The 24,308-nt window shown below is 37.7% G+C and overlaps 2 protein-coding genes across 13 annotated transcripts in view; one reads left to right on the top strand and one right to left on the bottom strand.

The window, feature by feature from the left end:
- The window catches only part of LOC141500231 (zinc finger protein 483-like), a 37,311-nt gene extending 21,766 nt beyond the window's left edge, over positions 1-15,545 (bottom strand). The window contains exons 1-4 of one of the 9 annotated variants that reach the window (XM_074203256.1): positions 15,428-15,545; positions 10,716-12,163; positions 1,187-1,306; positions 382-475 (exon numbers count right to left, since the gene is read on the bottom strand). The gene's annotated coding sequence lies outside the window, so the exon portion shown is untranslated. The other 8 variants (XM_074203265.1, XM_074203247.1, XM_074203294.1 and 5 more) reach the window with 8 other exon arrangements.
- Positions 15,546-15,706: 161 nt separating this feature from the next.
- The window catches only part of LOC141500263 (zinc finger protein 69 homolog), a 46,537-nt gene continuing 37,935 nt past the window's right edge, over positions 15,707-24,308 (top strand). The window contains exon 1 of one of the 4 annotated variants that reach the window (XM_074203340.1): positions 15,707-15,880. The gene's annotated coding sequence lies outside the window, so the exon portion shown is untranslated. Of the gene's footprint in view, positions 15,932-24,308 lie in introns of all 4 variants that reach the window. The other 3 variants (XM_074203334.1, XM_074203349.1, XM_074203357.1) reach the window with 3 other exon arrangements.

Below are 24,308 nucleotides of genomic sequence, written 5' to 3'. Positions count from 1 at the left end.
GATTTTTTTTCCTCTAAGAGTGGAAAAAAGAGGGATGCTAGCAATAAAATTGCCCAATAAAGGAAAAAAGAAAGATCATTGAAGTATTTTTAATGAACAAAAGAGAATAGAAGAAAGGTCAGAAGAAAATACATATGCAGGATGACTTTTCAAATTACACATTAAATTTATTATATACATAAAAAAGAAAAAACAAGCTTCAAGTAACAGTTTCATATACAGTCATATTTTTTGTTTTACTTGGTAGATGCAAATGTATATTTATTTGTGTTTGTAAAGTTTGGAATGAAAATAAAATAAATGAAATATAAGGTCCCTTCCCCTTCTCTCCTGACACTGCTCCCAAGAGTCCTGAACTTCTTCCCTTTTTTACCCCCTTACCTAATTCACCTCAGGTAAACAGAAACCAATGAAAAGATAGTTGGATCAAGAAACTCTGAACCCTTTGCTCCTCCAGAAATCCAGTTGGTAGTGTCTGCAACATAGCAGGAGGAAGTTGAAAAGAGAAAGGTGAATGAATATTGTGTCACTCTTCTGGGATATACTCAGTTCAATCTCTGTTCTATTTACAAAAAGAGAAAATAGCAATTCTGGGCACAGGAGGTTATACACATAACAACTCCCAACCACTAATAATCTCAGTTTAATAATTTGGCTTCAGAGAATTTTTGTTCTTCACTGGTAAAACACCTAGGAGCTACAAGAATTACTCCCATTCAGCTAACCATTAGGACCTAACATGATCTCATGAGCCCTAAAGGTTACAGATAAAAAGTATAACAAATTATAGAATAATTGTAGACCAGACAGGTCTAGTTGACACTCACATTTCCATCTCCCTACATTATGAACCTAAAGTACCTGTGTTTTCACTTCTACTGGGCCATAAGAACCTTAGATAAAAATCTGAGGGTCATTGCAAAAGTACACATGTGAAGTGAAGAGGGACTGTATTAGGATAGCAGCTATGTAAGCAGAGGAGGGATATATACTAGAAATATTGCAAAAATAAAAGCAAGTTTTGGTAATGGATGGGTATGCATGGGATGCATGTAAGTGAAGTCGAAGGGATGATACAACACTGGTTTTTGAATCTGATATTTGGTCTGGAGAAAACAAACTATCCTAGGAATTGGGAAATGAATACACCCAAATGACAGATGCTAACATATGAAAATCATCTTACTTAATGAGACCAGGTTCCTACAGTTCCTCAGCATTATTTCCTTGTATAGTCCTTTCGAGAAGACTCCAGTTTTTCCTGCCCCCAGTGAAATTCAGTCATATTTTTGAATGTTAATGATTCCTAAAGAAAAAAAAATATTGCTCACTTAGGTATCATAAATACTAAGTAGCAGTGTGAACAGGAAGGAAAAGGAAGATTCCAGAGATATTTCAAAGGTAGAACCCACAGGTCTAAAGATTAATTGGATATAGAAAGATATAGAAAGAGATGGGGGGCGATCCTGAGATTTGCAGTCAACTATCTTAACAAGAAATGAGGAAGGGCTGGTATCTTGAGGGAAAGTAGATTTCTGTTTTGCATATATCATACTGTACTGAAATCTGTCTTCCTTTAACTTCTTCCCACTGGTCTTAGTTCTGACCTCTGGAATCAAATAGAATCAGATTACTCTATCTTCCACATGATAACTCATCAAATATTTGAACATAGAAATCATTCTGTCTCTCATGAGTTTTCTCATATCAAATCCCTCATATTCTGCACAAAGTAGGAAATAGGTAATGTCACCATGTTGAACATGAGCCTGACGTTTTGGAAGATCTTTTACCTCTAAAATATATTTTGAAATGATAAATTAAATTCAAGTCAGTAACATTGAGAACATACTTTGTATGAGTCACTGCACTAGACACTGGAAATAAAAAATGTGCAGAGAACCTGTCATTAAGTAGCTTATAAACCAGAAGATGAGATGAAACAGAAAAAAAAGCAAAAAAAAATCCCAAACAAAAAAACAACTACTACCACCACCAACAATAGCCTGAAATGAATACAAAAAGAGTTCCATACATAAGCATAGATGAGGAGGGAATCATCACTTCCAGCAGGGGGGAGTTCAGATTAGCTTTCATGAGGAAGATGGCACCAGTGAGAGAAGATGGCAGGGAAATAGAGAGTGCTGTCTATTATAAATTCAGAGAATGGGATAAAAAAGGCAAAGACACACACACACACACACACACAAACACACACATACACACAAACGATATGAAGAGACTAGAGGAAAGGACTGATTATGTTTGTCCTTCATTTTCAAAGAAGACCACAGTATCAGGGAGATGATGCCATGATAAGCACATGGAATGGATTTAGGTGAGGGGGTGCTGAACTAAGTCATCAGCCTCACTTTCTTCTCCAGAGCCATCTGGGACCAGCGGCCAGATATGAATCAAGATGACTGGAGATAGCCCTAGACGTGAGGCAATCAGGGTTAAGTGGCATGCCCAAACTCACACAATTAGTAAGAGTCAAATGTCTGAGGCTGGATTCGAACTCCTGTTCTCTTGATTCTGAGGTCAGTACTCTATCACTGCACCACCTAGCTCACAATTTAATTTTAGTTGAGCAGGAGAGCAGAGTATATAACAGAGAATAGGATGAAACAAAGCTTGGAAAGTCGCTGGAAAACTGGATTATGGAAGGATATGAATATGAGGGTAAAGAGTGAACAATTTATTTGATAGAATTGTTAAAAGGTTTTTTATCTAAGAGAATGACTAGATTGGGTCTATACATTAGGGAAAGTATTTTAACAGCAGTATGAAAAATGAATTTGTAATCGAAAAATGCAAGAAGAAAGATCATGTAAAAGTCTGAGAGTGAGATACAGATCATCTTAGGGTTGTATCTGTGACAGCAAAAAGGAGGAGAGGGATAAAACTGATATCACATAAGTAGGACCAGTAATTTTAAGCAACTGATTGAATGTGGGGAGTAAGAAAAAGGAAGGAGTCAAGGATGTCTTGAGATTTAAAGTCTGGTTAAGCTCATGATGCTATGACTAAAACAATGTTTAGAAGTGGGCTATGGTATAACATAATGAACTTTGTTTGGGAATGTTAGGTTTGAGCTGCCAGGGTGACGCAAGTAGAGATTATGATCAGGCAGCTGATAATGTGAGGCTAGACTTCTAGGGAATGTTGGAGCCAGGGAGAGAGATTTTAGGGTCTTTATTTTTATCAAAGTGCTAGTTGAATTTATGGCTTTAGCTAAGAAAATTGAATGACTATTAATATAGCCAAGGTCAAAGCCTTACGGAGTAACCAAATTTAGTGGGATAGAAGAGGGACGTTGTTGTTGTTGTTCAGTTGTTTCTGTTCTATCTAATTTTTTGTGACCCCCATTTTGGTCAAGTTTTTCATGGCAAAGATAATGGAGTGATTTGCCATTTTCTTCTCCGGCTTATTTTACATATGAGTAACTGAGGCAAACAAGGCTAAGCGGCTTGCCCAGGATTACACTCAGCATCTGAGGCCTGAGATGAGTCTTCCTAACTCCATTCCTAGAGTTTGAGAATATCCACTGTGTCACTGCTGCCTAGAATATGTCAGAGTCCACCGGAAAAAGCAGTCATAGAAGTCAGGGGGAGAGCCAACAAAATGAAGTGTTTTGGATATCAATGTATGTGAGACTACTCAAACAGGCTTTTTTAACCTAGGTTCTATGAAATTTTTTGAAAAATATTTTGATTATTATATTTCAAAATAATTAATTTCTTTCAAAACAATTTGTTTTTTACTCATTTAAAAACATTAATTTGAAAGGGGGTTCACAGACAGTATCAGACTAACAGAGGCTGAGGTTATGACACAAAAAAAAGGCTAAGGACTCCTGAATTAGAAGTAGAGGGTTGTTCACAAATACAGAAAGAGACAGCTGGACAATTGAGCTCACTGAAAGGGAGGTTATTAGGAGATTTTAAAAAAGATCTGTTCAGTAGAATGAAGTATACAGAAGTCAATGAGGAGGAAGATGGTATTGAGTAAGCAGAAGCATCAAAAATAGACTATTCTTTCAGAAAGTTCAGTAGTGAAGGATTAGTGAAAGAAAGGGGTTTTCTTTTTCTTTTTTCAAGGATAAGAAAGAGACAAAAATGTTTGTAGAAAGGAAAGGTTCCAGTACAGGAGAATGGGGAGAATTAGGGGATATTGAAGATACATAAAAAGAGGACAATGCCGAAAAGTCAAAGAGGAGACAGAAGAAAATAGAATCAAGGGCTACATGGAGGAACAAACTTTGAGAAAAATGAAAAGAAAAAAAATGGCAAAGAACAAAAGTGTGGAAGGGAATTGAGAGACATCATCTGAGATGTATTTGATCTCAGTAATGCAAGGAGAGTCTATTTGCTCAGAATGAAGAGAAATATGATAGAAATATATTTAAAATTTAAAGAAAAAGAGAACATAGGGAGTAACTAATATGGGCGATGTAATAGGGAGTCATTAAGAGCAAAATAAAAGAATTGTGCTGTAGTGAAAGGTCAATTGGAAGTTAAATAGTATTAACGAATAATGAACTCAATATGGCTTTATAAGTTTCTCCAGTAGTATTTGGAAATTTGCTAATAAGAGTACAGAAATCTGATGGTGGGAATCACAGAAGGTTGGGGTTTTGAAGGATATATTTAGTATGTTCAAGGCAATGAGGAATTACAGGATTGAAGGGATCATAATTGAATCAAGTATGACTGAAAGTAAAATGAGGCCATGACAAAAGGCAGACTGGAAGAAAAGGAAATTGTTGTTAAAATAAATGTAAAAGAATGGTATAGTGGCATAATTAGACAAGATTAAAAAGAGACATATAGAGTTTAAGCTCTAAGAGAGTTTTGAAAGATGGTGAACTATGACTAATCCCTAGTTCTTCAGGGGAGCTGCTAGGGAGAACAACAAAAGACTGAAGCGCCCCCCCCCCCCAGCCTCTCTCTTTTTTTGCAAGGCAATGGGGTTAAGTGGCTTGCCCAAGGTCACACAGGTAGGTAACTATTAAGTGTCTGAGGTCACATGTGAACTCAGGTCCTCCTGACTCCAGGATTGGTGCTCTATCCATTATACCACCTAGTAGTCCCTGCCTCTTTTCTAATAAGTATGGATATCAGGAAGGATTTTGTAGTAACCTGCAAAGAGTGTACAATGTGAAGACTAGTCTCACTCCTAGAAGAAAAAGCAAAGACAAAGACACTTCTCCACTCTTGAAATTACTGGAAAAAATAGTGTTACTTAAAAAGAGGGAGGGGAGGCCATCTGTATTTTTGGCACAGATTTGCAATGTGAAAGATTTCAGAGAAATACATAAACAAGGAGGAAAAAGAGCACCAGATAAGCAAAGGTCCTATAAAAACCAAAGAAAAATAGCAATAACCTTTCGCATTCACTCCTGCTGTCTTCAAGAATAAAGTAAAAAACCTGCAGGCGATCTCATGATGGTGGTCTGACTCTTTATCTTGAGCAAACAGGATCATAAGTCAATGGGAGCTTCAGCAGGAAACAAAGCCAACTCTCAGTAGATAACAGACCAAGGAGACAGATAGGAGAGGGATGATAATAAGGTTGCTTATGCCTTGGCGTCCTCTAAGAGGCCAAAAGCTAAAGTGACCTCTGATATCTGGTTAGGGTCTATCAGAGGACAAAGCCAATTCTTGGTGGGTAATTGCAGAAGATGGAAAAGGGGTTAGGACAGTGTATCTCCAAGAGATGCATGCAAAAGCCAGGGACTGAGTAAGAGAACTGATATTGATTCAAGGTTTTGGTCCAGTCAAGGACTGGGGAAAAAGAAGGTGGGGGAGGAGGAGGGAGAGCAGGAGGAGTCATCCCATCCAAAACTATGGCAAGAGTCTAATCACCAAAAAAAAAAAAAAAGAATGCAGCTGGGGCAAAGTATATGGCTGGATACATGAGTAAGCAAGAAAAAAATTCCTAAGCTTAAGAATAAATCTAAGTTCTTTTTGTTGATATAGTGTAGTAAAGATATATTCTTCTCTTGGATCTTCTGACTTCCCTTTGTATCTTCATAGAAATCTCAAGTGTCTTTGAACTAGATAAATTATCAAGTACTTAGCACATGTCACTTGCTGTGCTATGTTCTTGTAATATTCCTTCTGTCAAAGAAGTTTATATTATAATGCAGGGGTTAATCAATTTTTTTTTCTGTATAGAGTCAGATGGTAACTGTTTTAGACTTTGAGGGCCAAGAGTCAAAATGAAGGATTCTATGCAGGTTCTTTTTGTAAAAAAATTTTTTTAAGTTTTTTTTTTTTTGCAAGGAAAATGGGGTTAAGTGGCTTGCCCAAGGCCACTTGGCTAGGTAATTATTAAGTGTCTGAGGTGGGATTTGAACTCAGGTACTCCTGACTCCAGGGTTGGTGCTCTATCCACTGCAGCACCTAGCTACCCCTATGCAGGTTCTTAATATAAAAAGAGAGAAAACAATTTTGTTAAATTTTGTTCATGAAATTAAAAATTTAATAAGAATAATTGAATTTTTTTTACAAATATAGGCCTACTAGTGAGAATGGAATTATTTTTTGAAGGAAATAGTAGTTTACTTAATTGTAGTTCAAAGTTAGTGGGCCTTGTCAATAAAATCAATTGCAAATATTCATCTCTTAATGTTGATCTGTAATGAAATTTTATGTATTTCATCTTTGAAAATGTCTTCTCAGGCAGCTAAATATTGTTATCAATCTGTGAGAATATAATTTTAATTGTTAATATATTTTGCTTGGAACATTTCAGGGGTTAAATTATTATTTTGATATCTGCCTTTTGTTTGTAGATTAATTAATATTGCAAATTAATAACCTCCAATTGAAGGTTAGGTGGAAGGTCAACAATTGTACAATTAAACAAATTTTGAAAAATGGAACTCTTATGTTGATATAAAGATCCAAACTGTTAGATCTTGCTTTTGGAACTATAACCTGAGCTTGGAAAATACATTTACTGCAAATTTGTTTGCGAATGGAGATCTAGCTTCTTCTTTTAAGTTTTGATGGAACAGAAAGTATATTGACATTATTTATGATTTAAGCAACATTAATTATCATTGAATTGACTTTTGTTGCTATTCAGTCATTTCAGGTATGTTTGACTCTTTGGGATTCCATGGTTATTAAGGTTCAGAGACTGTACATGAATCCAGGGCTTCCTGACACCAAGCCTAGTGCTATATCCACATTGACACCTAATGCCTGAATTGACTTTAACAAAGTGTAAGTTTCTCATCAAAACCATCTTTTGTCTTGTAATTTGTCTTGAAATCATTATGAAACATCAAGTTTGCAGCAAAAGCTAATTTGTAAAGTCATTAAGTGTGCCATAATAGCTGCTGAGGATGGTTCTTCTTGTACAGGGGGAGAAAATGATTTCTTGGTCCTGAGCTCTAAAAACCATAATAATTTTTTTCCTCTTTGACATGCTTGGCATTGACTGGTAATGAATAAAGTGTCACAGCATGATAATGGACTGAGCACTTAATGCTGTTGAATTATGATTTGTGCATGAATTATGAAATTGTCATTGCAATGAGATCAATCAATTCAATTCTGCTATTGTAGCATAAAAGCACCCATAGACATTCATAAATGAATGAGTATAGCTATAAAAACAGGTGGTGAGTTGGGTTTGGTTTAGTCCATGGCCCATAATATGCCTACTCATGTTCCAAGGGGTAGGTGTCTCTTGCCTTCCAGCACATAAAGGGGAGCTGGGAAAAAATGTGTAATGGTGTGAAAATGTTGCAGCAAATTTGCTGTATTTTTCATTTCTTACAGTGCAATAATATTCTGTTTACGCAGTTTAATCAGTCATGCCCCAATTTCATTTCCATTTTTTTCTTTGGCACTAACAGTGATGCTATGAATATATTTTTTAAGCCTCCTTAGTGTATATTTTCAATAGCGAGGTCTGTGGATCAAAGAATATGATATGTTTGGTAAATTTTCTTCCATTATTTCAAATTATTTTCCATAACAGTTGAATTGATTCACAATTCTAAGAATAGTTCATTAATATGCCTGTCTTCCCACAGGCCCTCCAATCTTACTTTATTATTCTTCCTTTTAATCTTGTATTAACTTTAATCTTTTCTCCAACAAGTCACTAGTCTGTCTCCTCAAATAGAATCAATTTCACTTTTCAGTGATGTTATTCAATTCTTGTTATATCAAGTATATTCTAGTACTTTTATCAAAGGAAATATTCATGATGTATCAGTGTGGGCTTCTCTCATTTTTTATGATTGAGACATATTTTTTTAACACTTTTAACTACTCTCACTTTCATCAAAGTATACATTAGTTTAATTTGTAGACCTTTTAGCAAGCTCTTCTTATAATTTCTTCATCTTCATGTAAATCTTCCTCCTTTTAGTGTTTTCACGATAATCTTTTTGTAAATATTCATCAAAAAGAATGTAATTTGAGAACAAATATTACATGAAATGATTCTTGTTACTATTATGAACACTATTCAACTAAATCTGCCAATACCTTTATTTGCTTCTCTAAGGAGAATCTCTGAACAATCATTCTTCCATTTATCTTGTAATTCTCTCCTTTAATTTTTTTTAAATAGTGAAAATGTAAAGGCTGAAAAATTCAGTTCCTTCACTAGAATATCTACTTATTGGTCATTGAACAGGACTATTTATTTAGAATCCCAACAGCCATACCCTGTTGGATGCTTTGGTATTTAGAACTGTTGGCATCATTGATTTTTTTTTTTTGCTAGAGATATAGCAATATCTAGCAAATATATTTATTTGTATAGATAAATTATATATAATATAAATCATTGTAATTTATATAATTTATAATATGTAACAAATTATGAATCATAGATTTATATTTAAAGATATATTTAGCAAAATAGATATCTTTATAAAATATAGTCTAAAAACTGTGATTCTTAGCACCCTTTTCTTCATTCTACCACTGACCATCTGGAAGGGTAGTACATATTACAAATGTCCAAATCATATTTTTTTTATGTGATAGATTGCCTTGGCCAAAGAAATCATCACCAAGAGTTCGGTCTATTGGTGTGAAGCCTGTCTGTACTTAATTAAGCTGCTCCTAAGAAAGATGATATTTCTTCCCACTCTCACCTATATTCAAAGACTTTCTATGAGGGTAGAATGTGCCAAAGTTTGTATTCCACTGGCAGAGTCTTTAAAAATCCAAGATTGTTTCCATGATTTAATGAGGCATCAGAGAAAATATCCCCCCCCAACATCCCATTAATGAATACTCTTTTTACTAGGCCAGCATATCAATTCCAAATTCATTTAATTCTGCTATAATTCAGATCATATCTGTTTACTTTTCCACAAGGATTGTATGAGAATTCGGTTCTTTTCTGAAATCTAGATATACTTCATCGACCCTCTTTAAAAAAAAGAAATAATGTTAGTCTATCATAACTGGCTGGGTTTTTGTTGTTGTTGTTGTTGTTTTGTGTTTTTAGGTTTTTTTGCAAGGCAAAAGGGGTTAAGTGACTTGCCCAAGGCCACACAGCTAGGTAAGTATTAAATGTCTGAGACCAGATTTGAACCCAGGTACTCCTGACTCCAAGGCTGGTGCTTTATCCACTGCGCCACCTAGCTGCCCCCATAACTGGCTGTTGAAGAAGCTATGTTATCACCAGGTACCAAGGTGGTACTCCAGACTCCACAATCAATCCTTCTTTTGTTAAGTTCAGGGATGCCAACATGGGATTGGGTGTAGAAATGTCCAAAAAGCTTTACAGTTCTGGTGGCAAAGGTCAGGAGACACCATTGTGCTTAGATTTTAAGACAGAAGGTTGTTTGTCAGAAAAGAAATGGGATGTTGTCAGGGAGAATGACAATGTCTGGAATAGGCAGTGAGTATAGAGCAGAGACAATGTAATACTAGAAAAAATAGGCCTGAAAAGTTCCATACTAAGAATTTTAATCCTTTGTCTTCTTGTTGACAGCTTTTATGGCTAAACTTTGTGGCAAATGTCCATACTAAGCTCTTCATTTGCTATGTACTTGGGACATATGGGGTGTTTACACCCTTTACAAGACAGCTCATCTACCTTTATTAATCCACCTGATTTACTCAACTCTTATCCATGGCTCCAAGAAACTGTAGCATGCAGAGTGGCTACACCCCAGTAAACAGGGGTGGCACATAGGCTAAACTAGGTGGAGAGTAACTGACAGGTCTTAAACCTCGCAGTGAGTTAGGGGATGGTCTATTCCAAGTATGTGAAGCTGTTCCTAAGTTGAATGGACAGAAGAGAACAATTTGCTACAATGGCCATGAAGGTGGCTAAAGCAGGTGTTGTAGAGTGCTTAGAACTTGGTTAAACATTAACCATGCCAAGGTCATTGGTATAGCCAGTAATATTGACTTTTGTACTGCCATTACAATTCTATGACTCTGGAAGAGAGAATAAGACTGAGAACTTTGTGTAGCTGGGCCTCACATAAATCCAATTCACATGCAAGTCAAGACATCAACTATGATGTCATCGATCCTTTTTAAAAAAGACAAAGAATAACAACTAAGGACTTCTGATGGAAGTTTAATTTATCTATGATAGATTTGAATTAAATTATCTATGGTAGATTTCGAGGGAAGCTTGGAGACACAGTGGATTGGGTGCTAGACGTGGAGCCAGGAAGACATATCTTCATGAGTTCAAATTCAACCTCAGATACTTACTAGCTGGTGTGACCCTGGAGAGGTCATTTAATTCTGTTTGCCTCATTTAGTCATCTGTAAAATGAATTGAAGAAAGAAATGATAAATCACTCCATTATCTTTGCCAAGAATACCCCAAATGAAGTCATTAAGAATTGTATGTGCATGACTGAAGAACACATTCTACTGTAAAATAGTAAATTTTTTCTAATAAGTTGTTCTAGCTCTGTGAGAATCAAAGTTCAAACACTACCAAGAGTCCACCTAATAATAATCATCCACCTTTTCTCTTTTATTTCAGAACTTCAAATAATTCTTATACTTCCTTGCCTAACTTCTTCACTCCCTAAATTTAAATCTGTTAATTCTGTCTTCACACAATCTTGCCTATTTGTCCCTGACTCCCTATTCTTACTGTTACTACTTGGTACAAGTTTTCATTGCAACTTGCCTGGATAATTGTAATGTGATATTTCTGCCTCTAACTGCCCAACTAGACTTCCTTCTGGCTAAGTCCCTTCTGCTCTTTACTTATCACTAGGTCACATAAGGCTAGTGTGACCTTGCCTTTCTTACTTTATCTACTTCTGTTCCTGCTTACATTAGACTATTGCCAACCCCTATACATGAGTTAAAATCCAACCTTAGACTCTTACTAACTGGTGTGACCCTGGAGAAGTCACTTAATCCTGTATTCTGTATTCTTACCTTTGGATCTTTGCTCAAACCATTTCCTTTGCCTGTAAAGTAGACTGAATTCTTACCTAACTTTCAAAGTTCAACCAAGTTGCCACCTGCTTCAGGAAGCCTTCCCTAATTCCTCCATTTGAAAACCTTATTTATACACATCTTACACCTTAAACTTGTTTTTTTAGCAAGGCAATGAGGTTAAGTAACTCTGGTCACACATGTAATTATTACGGATCTGAGGTAGGATTTGAACAAAGGTCCCCCTCACTCCAGGGCTGGTGTTCTCTCCATTGTGCCAACTAGTTGCCCCCACTACATTTGAACTTTAAAAAAATCATGTATCACATTTTATAGTGATTTGTGTCCTACTGCCTAGCATATAGAAAGAATTTTTGTTTAAATATTTGTTTAATTAGGGACAGAACAAAGTTCTATTGGTTCAGAAAGGAAAACTTCTGCCCATAAATCATGGAATCTGAGATTGTTGCTGCTACAATAGATTTTTATGATCTAATCTTAGGAGATCGAATCTAACCACCTTATTTTACAACTGAAGAAACTGAGATTCAGAGATATGAAGTCATTTCTTCAAGAGCATTCTGTTAGTAACATTGTGATGTCTAGGAACCTATGTGTTTGGTCCTTAGGGGACATTCAGTCCAATTATCTCTCATTTTTGAGATGAGAAGTGGTAGAAAGAAAATTGAAATCCAGGTCTCTAATGCAGCACTCTTTATTCACTTCTGGAGATTCTGTCTGTTCAGCCATATCTTGCCTCTCTGAAAGGTAACACAAAATAATAATAATAATAATAATAATAATAACAACAACAACAAATAGTATTTATATAGTAACTACTCTGTGTAAGATACTAGGCTAAGTTCTTAACAAGTATTATCTTCTTTGATCCTCACAACAACCCTGGGAGGTAGGTACTATTATCTTCACTTACAACTGAGGAAACCAGGACGGAGGTTAAGTGACTTGCCCAAGGACACATAGAAAGTCTTTGAGAATGAGCTTGAAATCAAGCTAAGTTTGGGTCTTTACTAAAATATAACTATATCTCAGGGAAATGAAAAAAAGTTATTTTGATTCATGCAGTTTACTATTTGTAAGACAAAGGCCCACACCTTGTGATTTTTAATCAATAGTACATTCTATATCCAGTGAGATACATAGATATGAATAAATTATATATATAAATCTCTGTGTTCAAAGTATGGGAACCGATGCTCAGGAACTGACAAGAGTAAATTGATTTTACATAACATGTCAATTTTTTAACACTCACATTCTACACTGATAGATCAAAGAAATAATTTGGATATAGTTAGCATAATAAAGATAAGGCATGCTTATTTTGAACATCCTCCATACGCAAGTTATTTGAACATTTTAAAGTAATTTGGGTAATTTACTTTTGGGTAATGGGTAATTTACTTTTTATTTTTTAGGTTTTTGCAAGGCAAATGGGGTTAAGTGACTTGCCCAAGGCCACATAGCTAGGTAATTAGTAAGTGTCTGAGGCCAGGTTTGAACTCAGGTATTCCTGACTCCAAGGCTGGTGCTCTATCTACTGCGCCACCTAGCAGCCCCTGGTAATTCACTTTTTAATCCAAATTTTTCCCTCTTAAAGGGAAAAATAGAGTTATAATTTCATGAAACAACATTTCCCATTACTGAATGTCTTCAAGCAGACTGAATATTCTGTGTAAATGATATGTTCATGCCTTCCTCTGATACTTTAGTTAAATTTTCTCTTTATGGATTTCCAGCCACTCCATTCCCTTTTTTGCCTTATATTATGCAAACTATTGCTATCCATTTTTAAATTTAATTTTAAATGTTTTATTAATGCTTTTTGTTTTTATATCACAGGCATTTCTGGCTACAGGTCTTTTGCTGCTTCTAACACTAAACCTTCCCTTGTAACAAAGAAAAATATTTATGCAAAAACAATTGATACAGAGACTGAATGATACAATTGATATAAAATGTCACATTCTTTCCTATGCAGTTTTTTTAGTAAGGCACAAGACCCACTTACAGCTCCATTAATCTTTACATTGATTTTTTTTAAAGAGTTCTATGAACTCTTTAAACCTCTAGCACTACTCTCATATTCTATATTTCATTGTTTTGTTAAAACATTTTCTGGATTCAATATCTTATCTCCACAATGAGATGAAGGTTCTTCCAGGATGGGACTCTGGAACTTTTCTTTTTCCTTTTCTTGTCAGGTAGGACTTTCTCCAAGTCCTGTCTCTGAAGATTCTTAACAGTTGTTCCATTATCAAAATCTGCTTTTTTTTTAAGACTAATCTGCCTTCTTCCAGAAAAAAGAGAGTTTGAGTTTTAGAAGTTTCAAGTCAGATGTGAGCTCAAGATAAGATGCGTATTTCATAAGACCGTTCTCTACTTCAACTTTCTTGTCTCCCTAAGCAAAGAATCCTCCCTCTGATTGATACTAGTCACTTCATTTCTCTAACTTCTTTTATAGATGTATTATATATATATATATATATATAATCTCTCTCTTTTTATATACATATATGAATATATATATGAAATAAAAAGTGGATGACTAGATAATCTGTGCCATTCTATAACTACTCAGGCCTAGAGGTGTGCATAGAGCTCTTATCAAATATATATATACATCTCATTTTAATACCACCTACCATGTACTGCCAACTGGGAGATGTAGAGAAACCCTCCTTCTTCCCTCAGTACCTTTCACTGATATCAAGGATACTCAGTCACTAGAGTCTGGTTGGTTAGTTATACACATGATCAAATACAATCAAAGAGAAAGGTTATGCAATGGGAACAAATAGATCATCATACTTAGAGGGTTAGACCCCACATTCGGATCATGAACACTGTCATCTAACAAGACCACATCCCCACACAACCATGAACCTAAGCTGATCACCTGGTACCGTCACATGCAAATCCTAATCATCATGCACATGGTCTCAGACACACACATATGTGTGCATGGGTGCACAAAAAGACAATTACAAACCCATAAGTGACCAGAAAAAACACACAAATGCATGCACAAAAGTAACAACACATGTCACAAAAATACACAAATTCACACGATCCTACATACAAACGCTCACATACATACATGGAAATGATCACACAGGTAACAAACAAATGATCACAGGCGCACGCGCGCACACACACGCAAAAGCAGACAGCAAGCTGTCATTTCTTCACAATCACAGACAAATGGAAGCCCACACTTACATGCACATAGAAGTGAAGAAAATGAGTCCCAGAGTGAGTGCACACACATCTAAGATCACATGGAGGGGATTTCCAAACACAAGATCACATGCATTGTGACAGCATGGAGAACCGAATCTAAAGTCAGGTAGATGCGTGGTTGTCTGAGTACATGACCTTGCACGCATGGAAGCTATGTGCGTGAGCACACACAGATCACACACCCGGGTTACCACACGCACGGTCACACAACAGCAGCAGCAGAGAGATGACCACACAAACGGTCCTGTTATTACTGGACATTGTCCCAGAAAGCATCGATAAGGTGGTTAGGACCCTGGCTACAGGGGACCCTCTCCTCCCTCCCTGCCCTCCAGCTTGGCCTCAGGAGCTCGCCCAGGCCAGGCAGGGCCGGAGGCGAGGGCTCGCAGCTGTGGCCCACGGGACCGGCCGGTCTCGGGGTTGGGGGGATATCTCGCCCCGGTTCCTGCGGGCCAGCGGCTCCGGGACGGCAGCGTGCAGAGGCGGCAGCCTGCGGTTCGGGGTTCGAGCTGGATTCTGGCGTCAGCCCCGCAAGTCTCCCCCGTGCCTCAGTTTCCTCGGCCCGAGGCTTGACGCCCCTCGCCGGGGTCTCAGAGCCGGCCAAGCCGCCCCGCGGGGTGGGCCGGCTCAGCCGCAGCCCCGGTCCGCTCTGGGGACCCCGGGCAGCCTGCAGGGGTGAGGTCCCCGAATCCCTCGCCCCGCGTCCTCCCCAGCGCCGGAGCGCGGGCGGCAGCCGGGGAAGGGGAGGAAGCCGGACTCACCTTGAACTTGGAGCCGACTTGAGGGACAATGCACCAAACCCGGAGGGGAGGAAACTGCGCAGGAGCCCGAACGGCGCGCGCCCTTGGACTACCACTCCCAGAATCCCCCGCCCCCTCCTCCCGGCATCCTGCGCGCCTCGACTCTCGGGAACTTGAACTTGGGCTGCGGGCGGCGCGCTCCTCTAACGCGGCACACGCCTTTCCATCGAGGTGCTGGGCTTGGTGGTGTCCTGGGATGGAGAGGAGAGGGCAGAGGGGCGGGAGGGGGAGAAACAGAGGCCGAAGGGGCAGCGCGCGGGGCGTGAGCCCCCCAACGCCTGCCGCATGTTCCCGAAGCCCTTTGGCACCGTGAGGGAAGCGCTGACTTCTGAGCCAAGCTCTGGTGCCCGGCCGCCGTGCCGCTCCCCGGGAACCGCTAGTCTAAGGAGGGAGACCCGGCGCGGGAGATGCCAGGTGAGAGTCCGAGCCAAACTCCGGGCTCTCTAGGGCACAGCAGCAAAGCCGGTGAGGTCATGGGGCTTTAATGTCTTTTTCACTTAGGAAACGCACGTGTCACTTAAACGTACATGGGATTTAAGAAACATACGTGTCACTTACTTAAACGTACATGTGACTTAAGAAACGTACGTGACAGCGCTCAAGGACTCGGAGAGAGAAAACTTTAATTTCCAGTTGTGAGCTCTCTGTTGCTTGCAGTATGCAGAAATACTTTCCGGGGGACTTCTTCAGAAGCAGGAAATTGCTGTATAAACAGGGACAGGCTTCTAAGCAGATTAACAATAAAAGATCTAGTTGACTTGCAAAACAAAGATTGGTGAAAACTGTTGGTGCCTTTTGGAAAAACAAATAAATAAAAACATTGAAACTGAAACGATCTGGTCCAGGTTTAATGGGGCAAAGCTTATAAATCCATAGGTCTTGGGGGGCGGGGCGATCATTGAGCTGTTGTGTTGAGCCTTAACCTTTCATGTATCTTTTTGAAGACTGTGATGTCAGGGAACAGCTTATACTGAAGTTGAACCGGCTATTATAGCTTAAGCGTTATTTGGAAAGCTGTGTATTGTAAAGACGGTCAATGTTCTTCAGGTATATGTAAATCGGCGGTGGCAAATTCAATAGAAAGGGCTCCTGTTGGCTACATATAATTAGAAAAACACATGTAAACATTATGTTACATTTTTTAAATGTATTAAAATTTCCGAATTACATTTTGATCTGGTTTTCTTGGGAGTTCTGAGTTTGACACCTCTGATATAGGTAATGATGGGGTTCCATAAACTTTCAAAATGGTGCTTCGGAATGACTCATGTAGCTTTATGAGCATCTCCATCTGATGGGTACAATAGGTTTGTTTCCCTGCTCCATCATTTTCTGGAAGCAGTATGTATAGAGAGAGGATGTGGGCAATGGTAGTGTGGTCTGTGAAAAGAGTCACTTGGCAACACTGGATAATATATTGTTCTCCATGATTTTTCTTTTCATCTAAGTATATAAAACTAGGATCTGAGACAAGCCATTTCTCTACGTCATTAAATTTGCTTTCTATGTTATTAAATTCAGTTGACAAAAGAAAAACTGGGTCTTACACTGTCAAGGCAGAGAACCCAGGGATAAATTGGCAAGTCACCATATAAGACCAAGGAATGTCTGTGCTTATTTGGTAGAGATGGGGATCATTTACTGCAATAAGGCATCTATTAGGACTCTCCAATGTCCTTTTGATTGTCAAGGACTCCAACTTTTCTTCATTGGAATTTCTGCAGCTTTGCAAGTGGCTAGTGCTGATAGAGATATTGGAAGATGACAGACAAATTCTGCATGCTGGGTAGGATTCTGGGAACAAATGAAGATATCAAGATAAATTATAGTTACATAATGATGGCGATATGGCTAGGCAACCATTTGTATGGAAAAAGAGCCAGGGATTTTAGTGGACTGCAAGCCCAATATGAGTCAGAAGAATCAATAAGCATTTATTAAGAAATCTATGTAAAGACAAGCTATATACAGTATAAATAGGGAAAAATAAACAAAGGGAAGGCACTACTATTAAGAAGAATTGGAAAAGACTTCTTGTAGAAGATGATCTTACCTGGGACTTGAAAGAAGCTAGTCAGTGGAGATGAGGAGGGAGAACATTCCAGGCATGGGGGACAGCCAGTGAAAATGTCCAGACCTAAAAGATGGAGTGTCTGGTTCAAGGAGTCTTTTTGAGAACAACAAAACAACAACAGCTATGTGATCTGAAACTACATCAGGAGAGACCTAGAGGACAGGGGCAAGTAGTTCCACAGGCCCTCTTGTTCTCTGCTTTGGTAAGACCACATCTAGAGTTTTATAATTCTGGAAACTCCTAAGAGAGATATTGCTCAGCTAGAGAATAACTATATAGGAGGGAAGGTCCTTATGAAGAGAAATTTCTAGAAACTGGGGATATTTTACTGAAGAAGACAAGACAGTGTGGATATGAGGTCTATCTTTAAGAATCTGAAGCACTGTCATGTGGGAGAGAATTAAATTGGTTTTCCTTTATTTTGTCATGCCACACTTCCAGTCAAGAAACTTCAATGTCTCCCTGTTGTTTATATGGAATCTCCTTAATGTGGCAATTAAAACTCTGTACTGTCTATTTTCAGTCTCCACATCCAGACTTACCTTTTAGCCAATTCAATCATGGGATTATGAGTGCAAGTCATTTTGTAGATGAGGAATTTGAGATCCAGGGAGATTAAGTGACTTGCCCAAAGTCATACAGGTGAGTAGTAGCAGTAATGAGATTTGAATCCAGACCCTCTAACTGACCTTTCCCCCCAACCCTTACCAGACTACCTTATGGACTGTTTGTTATTCAGGCATGTTTCACTCTTGATGACTCCATTTGGGGTTTTCTTGGTAAGATACTGAAGTGCTTTGTCATTTCTTTATCCAGTTTACTTTACAGGAAAGGAAACTGAGACAAATAGGGTTAAGTGAGTTGCCCTGAGACACATAACTTAGTAAGTTTCTGAAGTTGGATTTGAACTTGGGTCCTCTTGATTCCAGGACTGTCTCTATTCCACGAACCACCTAAGAACTGTTAGCTGCTTCCTTTCCAACTTTGGCTTTTTTCTCTCTTGCCTTTTTGCCTTTTTACAGTATGTCCTCTCTTCCTAGAATGTCAGAATCATCATCTTAATCTCTTGGAATTCTTTGGTTCCTTCAAGATCCATTTAAGGTGCCTCCACCCACTGAAAGAAGCCTTTTTTTTATTTAGCTGTTAGTGCCTTCTCCTTTCTCCAATTATATTGTGTGTCCTTATGTTTGTCATTTTTGTATCTCCCTACTTCTAGTAGAGTAAGCCTCTTAAGCTCAAGGACTGTACTTTTATTTTCATAGCTTCAACACCTACTATAGAAATGCATCTTGGATCTAATTGTTTGTACCAGGAACAAAAAGTGGAAATTCTGAAGAGGTAAATTTAAGTTTTATTAAAGAAAAAAACTTCCAATTAAAGCTCTAGAAAAAAAATGAATGGATTGCTTTATGTATCAGTGAATTTTCCTTCCCTAGAAACTTAAACAAAAGATTGGATGACTTTGTTGTAGGTATAGAGAAGCTTTCTCTTCAAGTATAGATTGGAGTGGATGGTATCTGAGGTCTTGTTCAAAAAAGATTCTTCGAATTTGTGACTACCGTTACCTGATTTAAAATTTTACATATATAATTATTTGCAAGATTATTGCAGAAAGCAGAGAGCTTAACTAAGTGACAGAAAGGCCATTTTGAGTCTAGAAGGCCATCTTTTATTTGGTTTCCCTACAATGTATGTTTACTCCTACTTAGGTCCAAGTTGCCTTACAACAATGTAAAATATATTATATTATACCCTATATGGGCAGTTTGTTTCTTGTCAGTTACTATACACTGACCAACACACTCCAGCATCAAGGGATTCTTCCAAAGTGATAAGATACTTCTACTGTGTTTGGGTCTTAGCCCTTAACCATGTTGGTAAGTATTCTTTTTTTTTGTTTGTTTTTGAAAGGCAGTGGGGTTAAGTGGCTTGCCAAAGGTCTCATAGCTAGGTAATTATTAAATCTGAATACTGAAAATCTGCTACTATATGAAAAGCATGTGCTTTGATCTTAGGATAAATACAAAAAAACATCCTTGCCATCGAGGAATTTAGTAGGGGAATATGACATCTTTATAGAAATAGGTCAAAGTCAAAGTAATTTTGTATGGAGTGAATATTAACTAGTCGTGCAATCATTAATGACCTTGTGTAGGACACAAGTACATGAGCTGAATCTCAAAAGTAATCCGAGGTGCAAAATTGAAGAGGGACCCTTTTTTTTTCTCCAAATAGTCTTATCACCTAGGCAAAGCATAGAACTCTTTGATCTAGGTCTTTTGCCAGTTCTCTGTAGATTCCTTGGTTTAGAATGAATGACCTGACCTAGGCAGAATCTCAGATGTGCTACTATTACCCCTCTTCCCATATGGAGACCTGATATGGATTCTATCTCTCACCTTAATCCTGCCATTTTTGAGGTCATAAGCCTTGTAGGCATCGCTTTAGGCATACAGAATGGCACAGGGCTCTCCTATAGGCTAAATACCCATGCAATTTCTTGTCATGTAGCTTGGTACCTGAGACAAGATAAAAACTAAATATCTCTACCTTCTGTCTATTACTTTAGGGTCCTATTTCCCAAGGAATAGTTTTATCCTTATTTTAAAACTTAATATAGGGGCAGGCTAGGTGGCATAGTAGATAGAGCACTGGCCCTGGAGTCAGGAGTACCTGAATTCAAATCTGGCCTCAGACACTTAATAATTACCTAGGTGTGGCCTTGGGCAAGCCACTTAACCCCATTGCCTTGGAAGACTTGGGTTTGAATGCTGTCAGTGATATTTCATTCTTCTTGGATCTGCACTATCCAAACAATTCACAGCAGTTATGAAGTATTGGCAAGATCTAGATCTTATGGCTATTTATTACAAAATGTTCATCTTGAAAGTTAACATGACTTAGGAAAACTAAAACTTGTGATTACCCATGAGGTGTTCCTCCATAGCTGAACACATCCAATTCTCAAGGTAGCTAGTCTCTTGTGTCCTAAGAAAAGGAAATAGAAAGGCAGAAAGTCAGGAATTGTGAAGTCTATGAACTCCAGTCTCAAGTTTACCTACAGAAGCACATGTCTGTTGTACCATGGGATTCTATAAATCATGGGAATGCTAGGTCATGGGAGGAGGAAAAGGATCGGATCTAGAAATCTCTTTTGCTAAAACTAAGGGAGAGAAAGGGGACAAAAAGGGAGAAAGCACCCAAAAAATGGCAGAACCAATTCTATAGATAACTTCTATAAAACAAGAAGTTCCTTCTAAAACAATATGTACTTCTGTTTCTGCCATCAACTCCCCTTCCCCCCACCTCCACAATTATTTTTGAGACAATTCTATTTGCTGGAGATCAATCAGGAATTCTCTGTCCTCCCATTAAGAGACAAGTGTTTTTATCTCTCATCAGGAGACTTTTAATTACTCATTCTATAAATCATGAAAATTATATGATCCCTAATTCCTTTTCAGTTTTAAATCTATCATCATGTCTTTTCTTTTTTTTATTTCTTTTTTTTTTTGCATTGAAGTAATTTCTGGATACATCCTCTCCTATCAAATGAGCTTGTCTTGTAGCAATAATAACAAAGAACAATGAAACCAGCTGATTGAGAGATTGTCTGATAATTAATGCAACATTTTGTATATACTCATAGTCCCTCAGTTCTAAAGGAGGAGGTGTTTTGTCTTGCCCTCTCAATATCCAGCTTCATTTTGATTTTTTAAATTTATTTTTTTTTATATTATAATAATCATTTTACCTGAATTTGCTTCCTTGTTTCTGTGATTGGCAGAAGAAAGCACCCACCCCCTTTTTCACTCTTTCCATCTTTCTGAGGCCTGAAAGGCTCAGGAATTATTTTTTCTGATTAGTGAGGATCTCCAACAGTAACAATCCAAAGTAAACTTGATAAGAAATCTATCCTAATCTATCTTGATCTTCCTAGAACTACTTTGTTTGTAGGTTACAATCTTCATTTCCCTCTCCCCCAACTATTCTCTATCTATGTATATGTGTGCCTTCTCATTCCATTCATCTCTCTTCTATATACATGTTCTTTTCCTGAGTATGGTATGTGATTTGCTATTAGAAATTATTACAGCTAAATTCCTATTGCAAAATAGTTATTTTATTGAGCTTGTTCTCATTTTGGCAAGAATTGGGGCAAGGTGGCACAGTGTAGGGGGGGCTGGACCTGTAGTCAAGAAGTTCAAATATACCCTCGGATTCTAGTTTTGTGACCTTTAACGACTCACAATCTCTGTTTGCTTCAATATGTTCATCTGTAAAATGGAAATAACAGAACACACTTCTGAGCACCAAATAAGATAATAATTGAAAAGCACCAGCACCGTATCTGTTCAAAGGAAATACTATATAACTATTGGCGATGATGATGATTATGATAACGATGACTTAACTTTAGCTAGCTCCAGCTTGCATGTTCTAGCCATGGCTACGCCAATTACCTTTTCTAGGTTTCTGTCTAGAAATATGACTAATCTCATAATTTAGAATTTACTTGACGTATCATTACCCCTATCCCATAGGGTTCTAATCTGTTTACCAATGTAAGCATAGAGTAACAACAGAGAGAAGAACCATATGAAACCAAAGTGATAAAAGAGATCATGGGGAAAGATATCTAAGTGATGTGAGATGAGGAGGAACATGACCTCAGCAGTTTCTTTTAAGTTAGAGGTCCCCACTGAGATGGTGACTGGAGGGGTACTATGTAGAAACTGGATGATAGAGATAGATGGAGACCCTAGAAGTGGCAATTGGAATTAAAGAGTGTCCCAATCCCCCCCACACACACACACGATGATTAGTGAATTGGGAGATTGAACCAGTACTGAAAATGGGTTGCCAGGGAAAGAATGTCATCAGTTAAGAGACAGATCTCAGTAAATGCCAGGAAGTGGAAGTAGTATGTATTACATAGGCTCTTAGCATAGTGCTTGCTTTATAGAAGGTGCTTAATAAATGCTCACTGAACTGAATTATAGAGACCACAGTAGATGGGCTAGGTAGATCTAGAGAAGCATATGGGAGATTTGATCCCTTGGCAAATGGTGAAACTGTGTCCTTTGGAGGCCCACTTCACAGCAGAGAGAAGAAGGCAAAGGTAAGACCCAGGAAAGTATGGTTAGGAGGTGGGAGGTAGTATTGGAGACAGAACTGGATCTGGGATGTCTTCTGAAACATTGGAGTAGGTCCTGGGGAAGACTGGGTCTTGAACTGAAGGAAGACTTCATGAGAATTTCATGAAGGGAATGCACAGGACTAGGGATGAATGGATGGATGTTGCAAGTTAACAGGATCCACTGGAAAACCCTAGAGGGAATAAGACTTCATAGAAACAACTGGAGAGAGATTAATGGAAGATAGTTTTGCTATGCTAACATAATAAAATGATATCTAAATTAATTTACAGATTCAGTGTCATATCAAATTATTAAGGAGTTACTTTATAGTCCTAGATAAAATAATAAAAATTCATTACAAGGATCAATTTTTTTTTCAGAGAAAAAAATTGAAAAAAATTTCAGAGGGAGGGAGGGTCTTTCAATATTATTTCCTGAACCCTATTACAAAGTAGAAAACCTCAAAACAATTTGATTAATTTAAAAAAAAAATCTGACTTGACTTGAGTAAGTCACAGCTACTTGTGTTAAGAGTTTTAACTTTCCAGTTCTTCTACAACTCTGTCTTCAATAGTTGTATTCTCTGTTCTCTGGAATCCTGAAATGTTCAGACATGGGACTTGTTTCCTGATGCTTTGAATTATACTCTATACTTAAAGCAAAAATTCTTACATGTTCATGGTGGTGATGCTACCCATGAATATCTAGTTTTAGTACAATATCTTGCACAAAAAGGTGCTTAATAAATGTTTGATCATTTGAGAATATCAGAATCTTTATACAGAACATTAACTTTATGACCTATTATTTGGTGCTATGAGAGAGAAAAATAGTGAAATCATTTTTGATGTCCCTTTTCTCTGGAATTCATATTGGCTTTTAAGTAGCAATAGAGTTGCATGAGTATAGGAGCTTTTAATAATAATTCCATAGAACTATTGTATTACTAAATAATGATTACATCTTAACTACTGAGGAAAGAAATAAAAGGTGATAAGTGGCCATTGATTGGCAACACTGATGGGAATATCCTAACCATATTGACGAATAAAGAGAATCAATTTTTAGTGAACTCATAGCTTTCTTGGTCTTAGCAGTAAGCCTTATTCTTTTTACAAGTCTCCAACAAAACATGTGGGAAAAGTTCAAATCAAGCCTTTATGTAACACATTTGTCCTTTCTTCACTTTCTTATCAAGTCCCTGCCTTGATTTATTTACCCTGTTACCTTTACATTTTATTCTGCCCTATAACACACCAAAATTTCTTTTCTTATTTAGTTCTCTTGCCCCAAAAAATCTTTTGATCAAAAAAAAAAATCTCATATCTCTTCTCATTCCTTTAGTAACTGGTTCTGCTTTCCTGTACTGCTAAACTTCTTGAAAGAGCATTTCTTTAATACTCTTTTTCCCCCCTGCTTGTTCATAACTCCTGCTTTTTTGAAGCTACTCATTTTAAGATCAACAGTGACCTGCTAATCTCTAAATTCTTCCTTTTTCTTATTATTGGAATTCTTCAAGTTGGTTAGACATTCAATTTTCTAGGATGTTGCTGATGGGATTGCTGATCAGGTATGAGTAGGACTGAATGGACTTTGACACTGTATGCAGTTTTGAGATTCTTCTGAT

This window comes from Macrotis lagotis, chromosome 1 (assembly GCF_037893015.1).
Source record: "Macrotis lagotis isolate mMagLag1 chromosome 1, bilby.v1.9.chrom.fasta, whole genome shotgun sequence".
Lineage (NCBI taxonomy): Eukaryota > Metazoa > Chordata > Mammalia > Peramelemorphia > Peramelidae > Macrotis > Macrotis lagotis.
Note: the sequence above shows the minus strand (reverse complement) of the source record. Positions and strands in the feature narration are given on the sequence as shown.